General features: G+C 36.2%; 1 protein-coding gene across 3 annotated transcripts in view; it reads left to right on the top strand.

Annotated features, from left to right (window-relative positions):
- Nucleotides 1-691: 691 nt before the first annotated feature.
- Nucleotides 692-13798, top strand: part of LOC126972881 (protein yippee-like) — a 73303-nt gene continuing 60196 nt past the window's right edge. Inside the window, exon 1 of one of the 3 annotated variants that reach the window (XM_050819993.1) lies at nucleotides 692-794. The gene's annotated coding sequence lies outside the window, so the exon portion shown is untranslated. Of the gene's footprint in view, nucleotides 795-12660; nucleotides 12954-13798 lie in introns of those variants that run through there. The other 2 variants (XM_050819994.1, XM_050819992.1) reach the window with 2 other exon arrangements.

Genomic DNA, 13798 nt, shown 5'->3' on the forward strand with positions numbered 1-13798 from the left:
ATTTAATCTTTATATATATGAGATTTCCACCTATATCAATACTAACCACGATATCTTTGAAACCAAAAGGCGCAGAGAATTGAAATTTGGTAGGAATATTCCTTTCGCCGAGTAGAATCAGCTAAGATATGGATTGGATTTTACGAAATTCCACCTGCCAGAGCTTTTTTATTATGAACAGAACTGCGTCTAAAGGGTCAGCTAGTATACAATAAATATATTTCTTGTATTTATTTCAGAATAAAAAATAAATCCAAATACAGTGGGGTGATTATTATTGAGTCTATTTTCGATGTCTTATATAAAACTAAGAACTCTTTCAAAAAGTTAGTTAAACATTTTTGCTTATTTTATAGCGTAGAATGGTTGCTCGTTTTAAAGAATGTGTACTATAAGAAACTATTTATTTATTAATTTGAAGTTTTAATCGAATTGGTAATTTCATTGTTTTGATTATTAAGATATAGGTGAACGCCCTTCCCACTGTCGGGAAAGCATAACTTAATGCCAGCTTCTGGCTTCAACAAAGAAAACTTGTAACAAATTGACGTCTTCATAAATAAAGTTGTTCAGGGTATAAAATGTTATTGCAAGTTTTATGTGTCTCGCCTGTGCAGTGGTACATGGAATCGATGCACAAGTTCTTGCACAATGCAGACGGCAACGGGCAAGCTAAAACCAGTTGAATACAGGCTTCAGCGCCGACGGGTCGTGTTCCTCACCGCTCTGTGTTCTCTTAACGAAAGTTGTCTCGTTTTTGTCCCTTGTTTTTGGATTGCCTCTGCAAAATTGAGGTGAGTAGGATTTATTTGAACCTCCTGCTTATACTAATATGATTAGTTAGGATTGCTAGATATACTTCAGTGTGACTTTCAATTGGGTAGCGGTAACTAACTTGAGTTTTATGTCAACAAAAAGATTTTTTTTAAATATAATTTTTTGGTTGTTCTTTAATATTTATATCTTTTAGTATTAATTTATACTTTGTTGTTATGCTTAAGTTAATTGAATTATATTTATTAATGATGCTCTTTTATAGAAAAACATGAGCTTTTTTTTGTTTTGTCGTATTTGTAAATATTCAAAATTTAAGTTAAATTGATAAGTTTGTATAATTTATAAATAAAGAGATATCTCTCATTCAATAGATGAACTTAAGTTCTGTGAGAGAGGATGTGCTTTTAACAATAGATTGACGTGGGTGGTCTGTTTACTTTACAATATCGATATCAAAATTCATACTGTTTATTATATAGAGTGATCATTTCATTTTTTATATTACGATTTGTTTGGTTTGACAAAATGGTCTCTAAAATGCTTTGTATGCTCAGTAAAATATGTACTAAACTTTAAACCAACCAGCCAACTAACCAGCTAGTCTGGCCAAGTTACAACATAAGAAAGTTCTAATTTTATTTTTTCTTTTGACATATCGCTATTTCCCGCCATTTTACATATTTTGTCGAGGTTAGTTTTACATTTTAATTATGAAATGTGGTGTTAAAGATAACAGAATTGTAGTGATTGACTTGCACAAAGTGAGCATGGAGTGGTCGGTAATTTTCAAGATGCTGAAAAAGCTAGATATCAGTCCTATGTTCGTAATTCGTATATAGTAGCACACATCGTCTGTTGAAGACCATGACTGATCGGGAGAAGCCGCTTGCAGTCTAAAAGTCAGAATTTGCCAAAACCCTCTATAAGTAAACAAAAAAAAATATTGCGAGTAATGAACATTCAAAACTCTTTCGCATGTCATAAGATTTGAAGTATGTTGCTTATCTTTGATACAAAACATGCCCTTTGTCAATCTTTAAAGTTAAAAAGAATTGCTTTAATAAAAGCTTACTGTCGCGATACGGGAATTAAAATTAGTACAGAAAAATTCGTGTCGCTGATAAAAAAATTCACAATTTAAGAGCATTACATCAAGAAAACTGCCCACCGATAATTCCATACATATTGTTAGGTATCTTATACCTACTTATAAAAAGGTATACATTTTTTTCAGTCTTCGTCATAAATCGAAATCTGTAAAAATAATTATCTATCTATCTGATTTGTGCTAATGAAATGTTATGATGGTATTAAATTATTATATAATTATTTTTAGAAATCTAGTAAATAAAGCTGGAACAGTGGTTCGTTGTCCTATTTGCCCCTTTTTTTATGAAAATAAGGGACGAGACGAGCAGGACGTTCAGCTGATGGTAATTGATACGCACTGCCTATGAAATGGCATTAATTTTCTCAAAATTGATTCCTTTAGAATTCTTTTTGATGTCATTTCTAATATACTAGACACTACTACCGCTTTGGAAACAAATGGCGCTCTGAGAGACAAGAAGTGGCGCAAGATACTGTCCCAGCATTTTTTTTGCGCTCTGGCAACGCTCGCATTACAATGCAGTGCCCAGGATTTTTGAAACACCCCAAATATTCTGAGCGGCACTACAACTGCGCTCGTCACCTTGAGACATAAGATGTTAAGTCTCATTTGCCCAGTAATTTCACTAGCTACGGCGCCCTTCAAACGGAAACACAATATTGCTAACACATTACTGATTCACGGCAAAAATACGCGTCGTTGCGGTACCCATAATCTGGCATCCTGTGCAATGGAGTCTCCCACTGGTTTTCAATTTTCATAACTTATACCTTACATACCACCTCCACAACTTAGTATGAGATTAATTTAACTTGTCTATTTTGGTGCTGTCAAAGTCTATCTAGACTCTAAAATAATTTCGTAATCTTTGACTAATATTGTTATGTAATGTGGATAAGTTTTAATATATATATTTGTATGATTCCATGTATGTGTATATGTATGTATTTGAAAACCTTTGTGATAAGGTGATTTTAGTGAGTTTGTTTCTACAACACAAATAAGTAATCTGTGGATAACGTAGTTGATTATATATGTATTTATATTATATGAATTGTAATTATTAAGTAAGACGTCATGTATAGTTGTTTGTTGTTCCCAATAAAAAAAATAAAGAAAAAATAGACGTAAGTACATATCAGTTCCTCCCAAACATTGTTATGCCGTGGCCCGGTAATATTCAAACTGCCTTTACGTGACCCACTTAGTACTTTTAAATCCAAGCTGGTAATCCATTGGGTAAAATAATACACATTTATTAAAATTAAATAGATTTAATTAGCACTACATACTTTACTATCGCCTATTTAGTCACTAAGTTTTAGTGCGAAGTATGGAGTTACTACTTATATTTATTCTTTACTAGCCGTTCCCGCCCGCTTCTTTGGGCGAATTTTAAAAGGAAATAAATTATACAATAAAAAAAATAAGAAGAAGAAAAGTAAGCCATAAACCATCTAGGATAAATTTCGCATCCAATAGTGGTAATTTCCTTTTCATGTCGATACGACCAGTGGAAGGCTCCTTTGCACAGGAAGCCGGCTAGACTATGGGTACTACAACGGCGCCTATTTTTGCCGTGAAGCAGTAATGTGTAAGCATTACTGTGTTTCGGTCTGGGGCGCCGTAGCTAGTGAATTACTGGGCAAATGAGACTTAACACTTATGTCTCAAGGTGACGAGTGCAGTTGTAGCGCCGCTCAGAATTTTTGGGGTTTTTCAAGAATCCTGAGCGGCACTGTATTGTTATGGGCAGGGCGTTTCAATTACCATCAGCTGGACGTCCTGCTCGTCTCGTCCCGTCGTATTTTCATAAAATAAATAAAGTGGTTTGTGTGCCTTGAAAGAGCCTCAAACAATGACCATTTTAATTATATGTATATAGATAGACTAAAGTTACGAAAGTTTTATCCTATGATATTGTTTTTAAAACAAGGCGGGAAGCAAGCGACCCGGCAGTTTTTTTAATGGCCCAGTACCGGATCGCGACCCGGCAAATGGAAACACTGGTATATACCTATTATCTAAGAAATAACCGTAAAAATACCGTTTAATAAATATTCTGGAAAATTATCGTGAAATAATTGAATGAAATCTCAACAAGTATTAAACTTTTAAATTATTTATTCGTTAGATAATTCTCGTGGGCCTTGACTTCTCGAGTACTGTTTGGTTTGTGTTTGCATCGAGCCTTGTTGATTGTGTCCGTGGGATAATTATTGGCTCGATAATAACTGTTGCATAATGTATTCATAAAACCTCGTACTTGTTTTACATCTATTTTACCAATATTGATATAAACTAGTCTAGGCGCGCTGAGCAGTTTTTTCTGTAAGTATTAAATGAGACTAAGCCGTCACGCTCAGTTATGTAACGCTAGTTGAAGTGAAGACGACTAAGGGAGACTGGCTCGGTGAGCATAGCTGTATTTTGTATTATTTATCTCGACTTTATCAAGTTGTCATGTATGTCGTGTGGTCTTAACACACTAATCTATTTGTAAGCGTAACACAAAGTCTCAGATCTATAGAGCTTACTTAAACTTTGCTCAGACTTTACTCAAGTAAAACTCAGCTGGGTTCAAACTTAAATAACAGTTCTTGTTACTCTTTCACGGAAACTACTCAAATGAAATTGTGTATTTAGTAGACACACCAATACTGGATGAAGTAAGGATATTGTATTTTATCCTGAAATTTTGATAAGTTCGCTATGAAGGGCTAATCCACGGGGGCGAAGTTTCGGGCAAAAGCAGTTTTAATTAATAAACTCATTCGGCCTTATAAATAAACTTGGTATGAAGTTATGCCTGAAACTAAACCAAGAATATGCAAAATGTTGACAATTATATCGCTGATAACACTGTCAATACAATGATAATTCTGAAGTTTTCCGCATGTCAAGCAGTCTTGCAAATAAACCAATCATAAGCAAAATGTCTATTTGTAAACATTTTGCATATTCTTGGTTTATCCTAAGTTATAACTTTATATCGAGTTTATTTGTACGGCCGAATATCTTGCGAAGGACTGTCAAAAGTGTCAAATCTGACTGTATTCTAACGAGCAGTAACCTTGATATTATTCAATGAACCGCATCGCAAATAACTCTTGCCGCCGACTTTTTGCGGTTCCCCATTTTGATCGAACAGAATAATTTATTTCGATTCTATTTTTTGCCGCTGAACAATCTTTAACAATTAATGAGTGCTAAGGTGACTCTGCACCGCCCGTTTATCTACCAGCGGGTTGTGAGTAATTTCGAGTAAGTTGGGAGTACGTGTAACTCAACAATCATATCGTTGCATTATAAATTACTTATTTCGTGTTCGTCTGAAGCGAACGTTTAAAGTTGTAGCGGATAGTGCCTTATGTCATCTCCAGAAATTATTCTAACTCAAAAGGTACCAATGTATATTGTTGTTGGTCTTGTATCTAATTTGTACCCCTATTTATGATTTTTTTTTGAAGTGGAAACTTTTTTGAATGGGTCTGAGCTGTTTGTTCGAGTCGATCAAGGGAGCGTGATTAGTGAAAGCAAGATTTACCAGAGTAATTTCATCATCAGCCGGAAGACGAAGACGTCCACTGCTGAAAAAAGACCTCCCCACAAAGATTTCCACGACGATCCTGCTATGCCAATCCAACGAGTTCCGGCGATTTTGACCAGATCGTCGGTCCATCTTGTGGGGGGCCTACCTGCACTGCGTCTTCCAGTACGTGGTTGCTATTCGAGGACTTTACTGCCCCAACGGCCATCTGTCCGTCGAACTATGTGCCCAGTGCACTGCCACTACAGTTTCGCAATCATTTAATTTATTAATCACCAGAGAAATTTATACACAGGCAATTGTCTTCAAGAAAGACGAAGAGCCAAAGGTTGCGAAATCGGGTAAATGACACCCAAAAGACTCAAGTTTGCCCGTTTTTTTATGCTAGAGGAAGACAAACGAGTTCCTTGAAAACCACACTGTAGAGGAATGCCAGACATGCAGTTCGTAGAAGATACACAACGAAGCGACGTCTCTATGCAAGGCCAAGTAATCTGGCCGTTTACAGAGCACTAGATCCCCGCTAATTCAAGCAGCTCTGCGTTGCTCGCGGTTAAATGGTTTGAGTAATACTGGGTAGTGCTAGTCCAGAGATGACAGCAATACTACATAATATGTGGCCGGACCTGCTCTTTGTACAGCGCTAGATTATGGCCCGGATTGAAGTATTGCCGTACTCTATATAAGACGCAAAGCTTCTCCGAAGCCATCTTGGCTTTGCCTTTCAGATGACCGCGGATTTGGCAATCGCTCGTAATTTCGAGACCCAGTATTCCGATACTAGGCGAGGCATCAAACACGGCAGTGTTGTCGAAGAGCAGTAGTAGCAGCAGGAATCTGTTAAAACAATGAATGATTCCTGCCTCCGAATTCCCCCATCGCACCACACTTTGCAACTAGAACCTCAATCCCACCATCTGGTTAACTTTTATTTATACCTAACAATGCAATTACGATATTTACTAAACTAAACATAAAAAAATACTGCGTAGAAGTGGTTGGGTGTCGTTCCTTCACAGTTCGATTTTCAAGATGTAGAGATGTAATATTATTGGTAAAAGCAATCATTTTGAAAATCTCTTCAAATCTTTGAATTTCAAGTCTTAATATGATGATAATTTCGTATCAACGAATAGGTGTGCGCATGTTTTAGAACACAACTTGATCTTTGGCACAAAAACGCTACCGGCTGTATCGGAGTGAAGATCTTGAAAATAAAAATGGGACGGACTACACAAATTATTAAATTAACACCCCGAAAAAAATATGGATATGTAGGGGCCGAAAATCACATACAAACAGACACACACACACCAAGCTAATAAAAGTGGAAAAAACTCCAATTCAACATTTTTAAGTGGGTGAAAAACATGTTTTAAGTTTCCCTAACATACGTGTTAAAAACGCAGCCGGTTACGCAAATCCTAACTTGCCTAGTAGAAATAGGCCATTAACATCGACTTCAGGTGCTTCAGAAATCCAATTCTCAGACACGTATCAGTAAACAAGCTTACTTCGTAGCAATGTATTTGATTATCTTTCTCAGATTGGTCTGATAAAAAAAACATTAAATCGATGATAATAATTAAATTAATGGACGGGTCAACGAGTTTAAAGACATGAATATGAACTGTAATCGGTTATCGACTTATTTATTAAAACCACACAAAACTGAACTGTGTCGTTATGTTAATAAGAACTATTTTGACTTAACACTTGAATGTTTACAATATGTTGTGCCTACTGCCAAGTATCTAAAATTACAAACTTACTTCCGATATCGATTAACGAATAATTCGTTATTTCCATATTTTTTTTTATTTTAGACTCGCAGTTTTGTTTTAGTCACTGAGCGTATGCTATCTAGATATCTTTTTTTTTCAGTTGATGGTATTTGATACACCCTGCCCGTTACAATGCAGTGCCGTTCAGGATTCATAAAAAACACAAAAATTCTGAGTCGCTCGTCACCTCGAGATATAAGATGAAAAGTCTCATTTGCCCACTAATTTCACTAGCTACGGCGCCTTTCAGACCAAAACACAATAATTATTATACATTCATGTCGACCCGACCGCTGCTGTTAATCTTAACTCAACTGCAGGTTATCTAAACGATGAGACAGCCTTTTTTTTAAAGAAAAAAGGGACGAGACGAGCATGACGTTCAGCTGATGGAAATTGATACGCCCTGCCCACTACAATGTAGTGCCGCTCAGGATTCTTAAAAAAACCCAAAAATTCTGAGCGGAGCGACAATTTCGTTCGTCACCTCGAGATATAAGATAATAAGTCTCATTTGTCCAGTAATTTCACTAGCTATGGCGCCATTCAGACCGAAACGCAATAATGCTTACACATTACTGCTTCACGGCACAAATGGGCGCCGTTGTGGTACCCATAATCTAGCCGGCTTCCTGTGCTAAGGAGCCTCCCACTGGTAAGTAATATGTTGTCCAAGGCGTAGAAGCTTGACGCTGGCCCCTAGGTACCGATGGCGGACTTAAAAATTATAGAATTACTATCTGGTGATCGGTGCGATTCACTTCACATAAACAAATGCATATTATATTATACATAATTTTATATCAAAATTTAATAGTATATTGTACGCACCTAGGTAGAAAAGTAGGTCATCCTCACCCACGGAATAGTGACAATCGTGGCAATGTCCTACTTATCTTATCCACTTATCGTGGTGCGTGGCCGATTCTCTGCGGCAAGGCGACTTTTGTCCCTCGCACCAGGGACTAAAAGCGAGCTTCTCATCGAGGTGGGGAAAAAATATTTTTTGTCAATAACGTAATTTTTAGGAGTTCAATTATTACAATCAATGACGTTATTCGATTATTATTATTAATTCGTTTCGCCATGTTCTTGTATTTAACTAATGTCACAGCAGAACTGTCAAACTGTGCGTCACAAAATTATCTCATAGAATTATTTCATACAGAAATAAAATTTGAAATTAAAAATATCAAGTGTCACGAATATAAAGACTATCCTATATCTCAAGTTGGATCAAACTGTATACAGTGTGCAAAATTTGATTAAAATCGGTTATGTAGTTTAGGAGTACATCGCGGGCCAATTTTCCCATTACTATTCAAACTTCCGAAAAATTGAACGAGATCTAGTAAGTAGTTTTTTTAATAAACGTAATTTAAATTCACACTATTATTAAAACATCCATCAAAGTTACAACGTACTACAAGAACTTTTATATTCTGGTACTTGCTGCTACGGAACCCTTCCTGGGCGAGTCCGACCCGTACTTGGCCGCTTTTTTTATATATATAGAAGATAATCCAACTTGTTGAGTCTCGGTTCCGTTACGAAATTTTCCACACAATTGTAATTCGGATCATATCTCAAGAGCGCCTGAGATAGTGTTACACGACATCGTGAGAAAAATACACAAGCTGTCGACATCATGATGACATTTCCACATTTTCACATGCCCTCAATTGGTTTATTGTAAATATTGATGTGCAATACGGTGGGTGTTTATGTCATTTATTTATCTATATATATATATATATATATATATAAGGGATTTCCACGTATATAGTCACTCATCACTATATCTCTGGAACCATTAGAGCTAAAGACTTGAAATTTGGTAGGAATATTCTTTTCACCGAGTACAGGTCAGCTAAGAACGGATTTTGCAAAATGCTATCCGCAAGAGTTTTTTTTATTATGAACAGAACAACGTCTGTCGGGTCAGCTAGGATATATATAAGAGATTTCCACGTATATAGTCACTCATCACGATATCTCTGGAACCATTAGAGCTAAAGACTTGAAATTTGGTAGGAATATTCTTTTCACCGAGTAGAGGTCAGCTAAGAATGGATTTTCCAAAATTCTATCCGCAAGAGTTTTTTTTATTATGAACAGTACAACGTCTGTCGGGACAGCTAGTATTATGTAAAACTACTATAAGAATAATTATAATATTAATAATCACTAGCGGTAACCACTGACTACGCTTGCGTACGTGCCAATTTGACCACTGAATAGAATTTTGTAAAACGTTTGCACGAAACCTTAATTTATTTTTTCAAATAAAATTAAGTTTCTCTTATAGCATGAGCCATTTGCATGTGAAAATCTCATTCAAATCAGTGCAAACATTATTATTTCATAATTGCGGGTTCGTTATAGTCTCGTACAGAATAGGTGAGGATGTAATGGAAATATTTGGGAGAAGCCTTTGTCGGAAGACAAGCCTGTACCAAACCAACTACCGTTTGCTGATATTTATTTAAAGGCACATTTTTGAAGTTATACTTCATTAGGCGCGTTATGAAATAATTATTAGAGTGAAATTTTAAGATGCGCGCGCATTGCTGTAACACAAAAGCACAGTTAGTGAAGTTAGCTCCTAAAATTTTCTGACGTTTGCGACAGTCGTTATTATTTTTATGGTTTCTTCGTACTTTTTTAGGATAATGTATAGGATAACATAATAATTAATTGTCAAAGCCATCGTTGCTAGATTTTTACAATATTGTTCTTTCTACAAACGTAGAATAGCACGAGGAATAAATAATTTTAAGTACTTTTGCATTGTTAGGCCAAAGAAGTATAACTTCTTGCGTGTATACATAAGTACACACACACTTTTTGTATCTAAATGTACTGCGAATATCTGCCTTATCTTTGGATTTATGAAAAGCCAAAAAGGCTATTTTAAAGTGATGGTTAACGGTAATAAATTCTTGCGTGCATACATAAGTACACACACACCCTTTTTTATATTTAAACATTTTATGTTATACTTACACAGAAAGTTACTATAAAATTTAAAATTTCATTATATTCTGTATTCGTATCTGCGCAGTATGGAAAAAGTATAATATTTATTTGTTATGTTCTCGGTCTCGTAGCAGGTTCGTTTCTCGATGTCAATAATCTGGCTAAACACAATGTCGTTGTAAAAAAGTACAAACTAATTATGTATTATTCATACTCTACTCTATGTAGGCGTATCTGTTGACGCATTCCTATACTTCGCCTACGCTTTGGACGTATCTCAAATCTCAGACATTTCAGGTTCACGGGTTGTAAACAAACACAGCTTTTAATTGATACTTCAAATTCAAATATTTTTATTGAAAATAGGATGTGACATCACTTATTGAAAGTCAAAAACTACCACCCTTACCAAAAAGAATGCCTCAGACCTGAGAAGAACGGGCGCAACAAACTCAGCGGGCTTTTTTTTTTTTCATCAAAAAATATGTTTACAAAGTAATATTGTACATTTAAACTTATTATTTAATAGCATGACAGCGGTCGCTCCATTCCCAATCTGTGGAATCATTAAGAAGGTAATTTATGTTATAGTAACTCTTACCACACACCGTTTTTTAACAATTCTTTTGAATATCGCAATACTTTTGTTTTGAACATTGGGATCTTATTGGAAGATTTCGGGCGATGTATATGTCAGATATTCGGAATAATTAAAACAAGTCAAGTACGAGGCGGCTTCGCACAAGATTTCCGCACCATCGTACGAGACATAACAACACATCGCCCGGTCCTAATAACGCAGTAGACTTCTATTATCTAGTACATTTGCAATGCAAAGAAATCAATCAACCCACTGAGGTGAGCGGGCCCAGGGACTGGTGCTCAATGATCACAACATATCGAAAACAATCCTTACTGGCTGCTATAACTTTATATTATAAGATCTGTCTTCCTCAAGTGGTATGTGTGTGTATCGGTATATAATAATTTATAGTGAGGGGACGAGACGAGCAGCACGTACAGCTGATGGTAATTGATACGCCCTGCCCATTACAATGCTGTGCCGCTCAGAATTCTTGAAAAACCCAAAAATTCTGAGCGGCACTACAATTGCGCTCGTCACCTTGAGACAAGATGTTAAGTCTCATTTGCCCAGTTATTTCACTAGCTACGGCGCCCTTCAGACAGAAACACAGTAATGCTTACACATTACTGCTTCACGGAAGAAATAGGCGCCGTTGTGGTACCCATAATCTAGCCGGCATCCTGTACAAAGGAGCCTCCCGCTGGTAAACACTGGCCTACATATAATTAGCAATTAGAATTTCAATGCGGTTGCATGCATGCACCCCGTAAAATAGTGTGTTAGTGGTTTTTTGCATACCAAATGTAAATAGAAAAACCCGTGCAATTATCGGATTGCCATTGTCCATTGATTGTGAACGCCCGTCTTATCTGTAAAGTCGGAATTAGAGTGCGATATGGCAGATTGAAAACACATGTACGCTACGTGATAACTGTGTTATTGTTTTGATGCTTTGTAATCGTTGCGCTTGTGACGCGCACCTCAAGATAACAATGTCAAATGCTGCGCATTAGTTTAATACATTATTCCAGTCGTTAGTTAGTTTAGCTGGACTATTTACGCACCAATGTTTTACCAGTGAGAGGCTCCTATGCACAGGATGCCGGCTAGATTATGGGTACCACAACGGCGCCTATTTCTGTCGTGAAACAGTAATGTGTAAACATTACTGTGTTTCGGTCTGAAGGGCGCTGTAGCTAGTGAAATTACTGGGCAAATGAGACTTAACATCATATGCCTCAAGGTGACGAGTCCAATTGTAGCGCCGCTCAGATTTTTTGGGTTTTCAAGAATCCAGTGCGCATTGCAATGAGTAGGGCGTATCAATTACCATCAGCTGAACGTCCTGCTCGTCTCGTCCCTTATTTTCATAAAAAAAAGAACTAAGTCTCTTTGATTGGACCATTATGTGTGTCCGTTCCTCTTCTTTCTGCAACATGCCCAGATCGACCCAGAAGTCTAGCAGTCTTTTTAAATTGCTTCATGCATCCGAGATGCCACACTCCTGGCCGATAATGCGTGACTCTCATCTATGATGCTCTCTTTGTTTGTCTATATGCTGGTATTTTGTCTAAGTGGTATAGTGTCTGTATAAGTCTATGGTTTACACGTAATGTCGATGTTTATAAATATATTATGTTGCTCTTTAATATAAAACATTCGTATCTATTTATCTGTTTCGCAAAAAGGACAGACACCTCACGATAAAATCTGCTTCGGTTCAATGTTTTAATGTTCAATTGCTAGCTTGCTAAATAGAGATAGTTGTATCAACAATTTTCGTATTTCGCGCAATGCTATTACAGTTTCGAGTTCGCTATTATTATAATATACTATTAGAATGTTTACGTGCTCATTGAGAGGTACGCGCGTGTGAGTGCAGTGCGCCTGCGCAGACGGCGCACGACCGAGCCCTCTTTGTTTGTTGACAAGCGAGTAGCGACTCCACCAGTTGTTTTGTTCTTACGCGAGCGTCGAACGCGTCGCTCGTTAAAACGTTGAATATTATATTGTAGAGTGATAGTTCTGTTTGTTTTGACGCGTTTCTCTTGGTAAAAGTGTTTCTACTGCGCATATTGTATTTCCAAAGGATTGTTGCTGTTCTTCTACGATTCTTAGAAGTGCGTCGAAAACTCGAATATAACTTTTTCGGTGCTCCGACAACAGGTAAGTACATCTGAATCTTTGTTTTTATCTCTTCAGTAATTTAGCGGGAGTTTGCAAGAGGACAGTTATCTGTTAGTAGTTGAAAATAAGTTGTGGGTCAAGCAGTAATATATGCCAATAATAATTTTAATTCATCGTTAATGTTATTCCAGTCATTACACAACGCACATGCAGCTCTACGTTTATTATCAGCTGTTTGAACGAACATAACTCTAGTGGCGACCGTTTAAATGTTTGATAACACGATAATATTTCTTTAAATGTTAATTCCTACAACTGTAGTAAAAATATTCTAAATTAGGTACTTCAACTGTGATGTGATCCATCGATAATGATTAGATACTTACCTACGTATACTTTTCATTTAATTTTATCAGTTAATTAACATCCGTTGCAATTGCGAATCTATTATTTATTTTTCTAGAAAGTACATCTTTAGACTAAATTTATTTATTTTTAACTCCTTATTTACGATTCACGACGTTTTCCGTTTCAAATTGACTAAGCTTATTTTTGTCGCCGTTTAACTTGACTACTTTCACTTCGATTATACTTAATGCAAATTTTATGCAAAATAAAATTTTATAGTACTTTTTAATACATTCACGTCTGAAGATTTTCACTTTGCCCTGTTTTTTGTTTAATATTTAAAAGAATTGCAAGCAAATTTATTATTGAACGAATTATGAGTCGAAATCAGCTTCTTCTCGATTTAAATCAACAAGGACATGGTTCGATTGTAAACACGTTCGTAGTAGTCGTAGTGATAAACAATAAACCTGTCTAAATTATTTGACTTTAAAACTTATTAATAATTCAAGGATTGCAATCGTAAGTTTTATGTA

The sequence above is a fragment of the Leptidea sinapis genome, chromosome 27, assembly GCF_905404315.1.
Source record: "Leptidea sinapis chromosome 27, ilLepSina1.1, whole genome shotgun sequence".
Taxonomy (NCBI): domain Eukaryota; kingdom Metazoa; phylum Arthropoda; class Insecta; order Lepidoptera; family Pieridae; genus Leptidea; species Leptidea sinapis.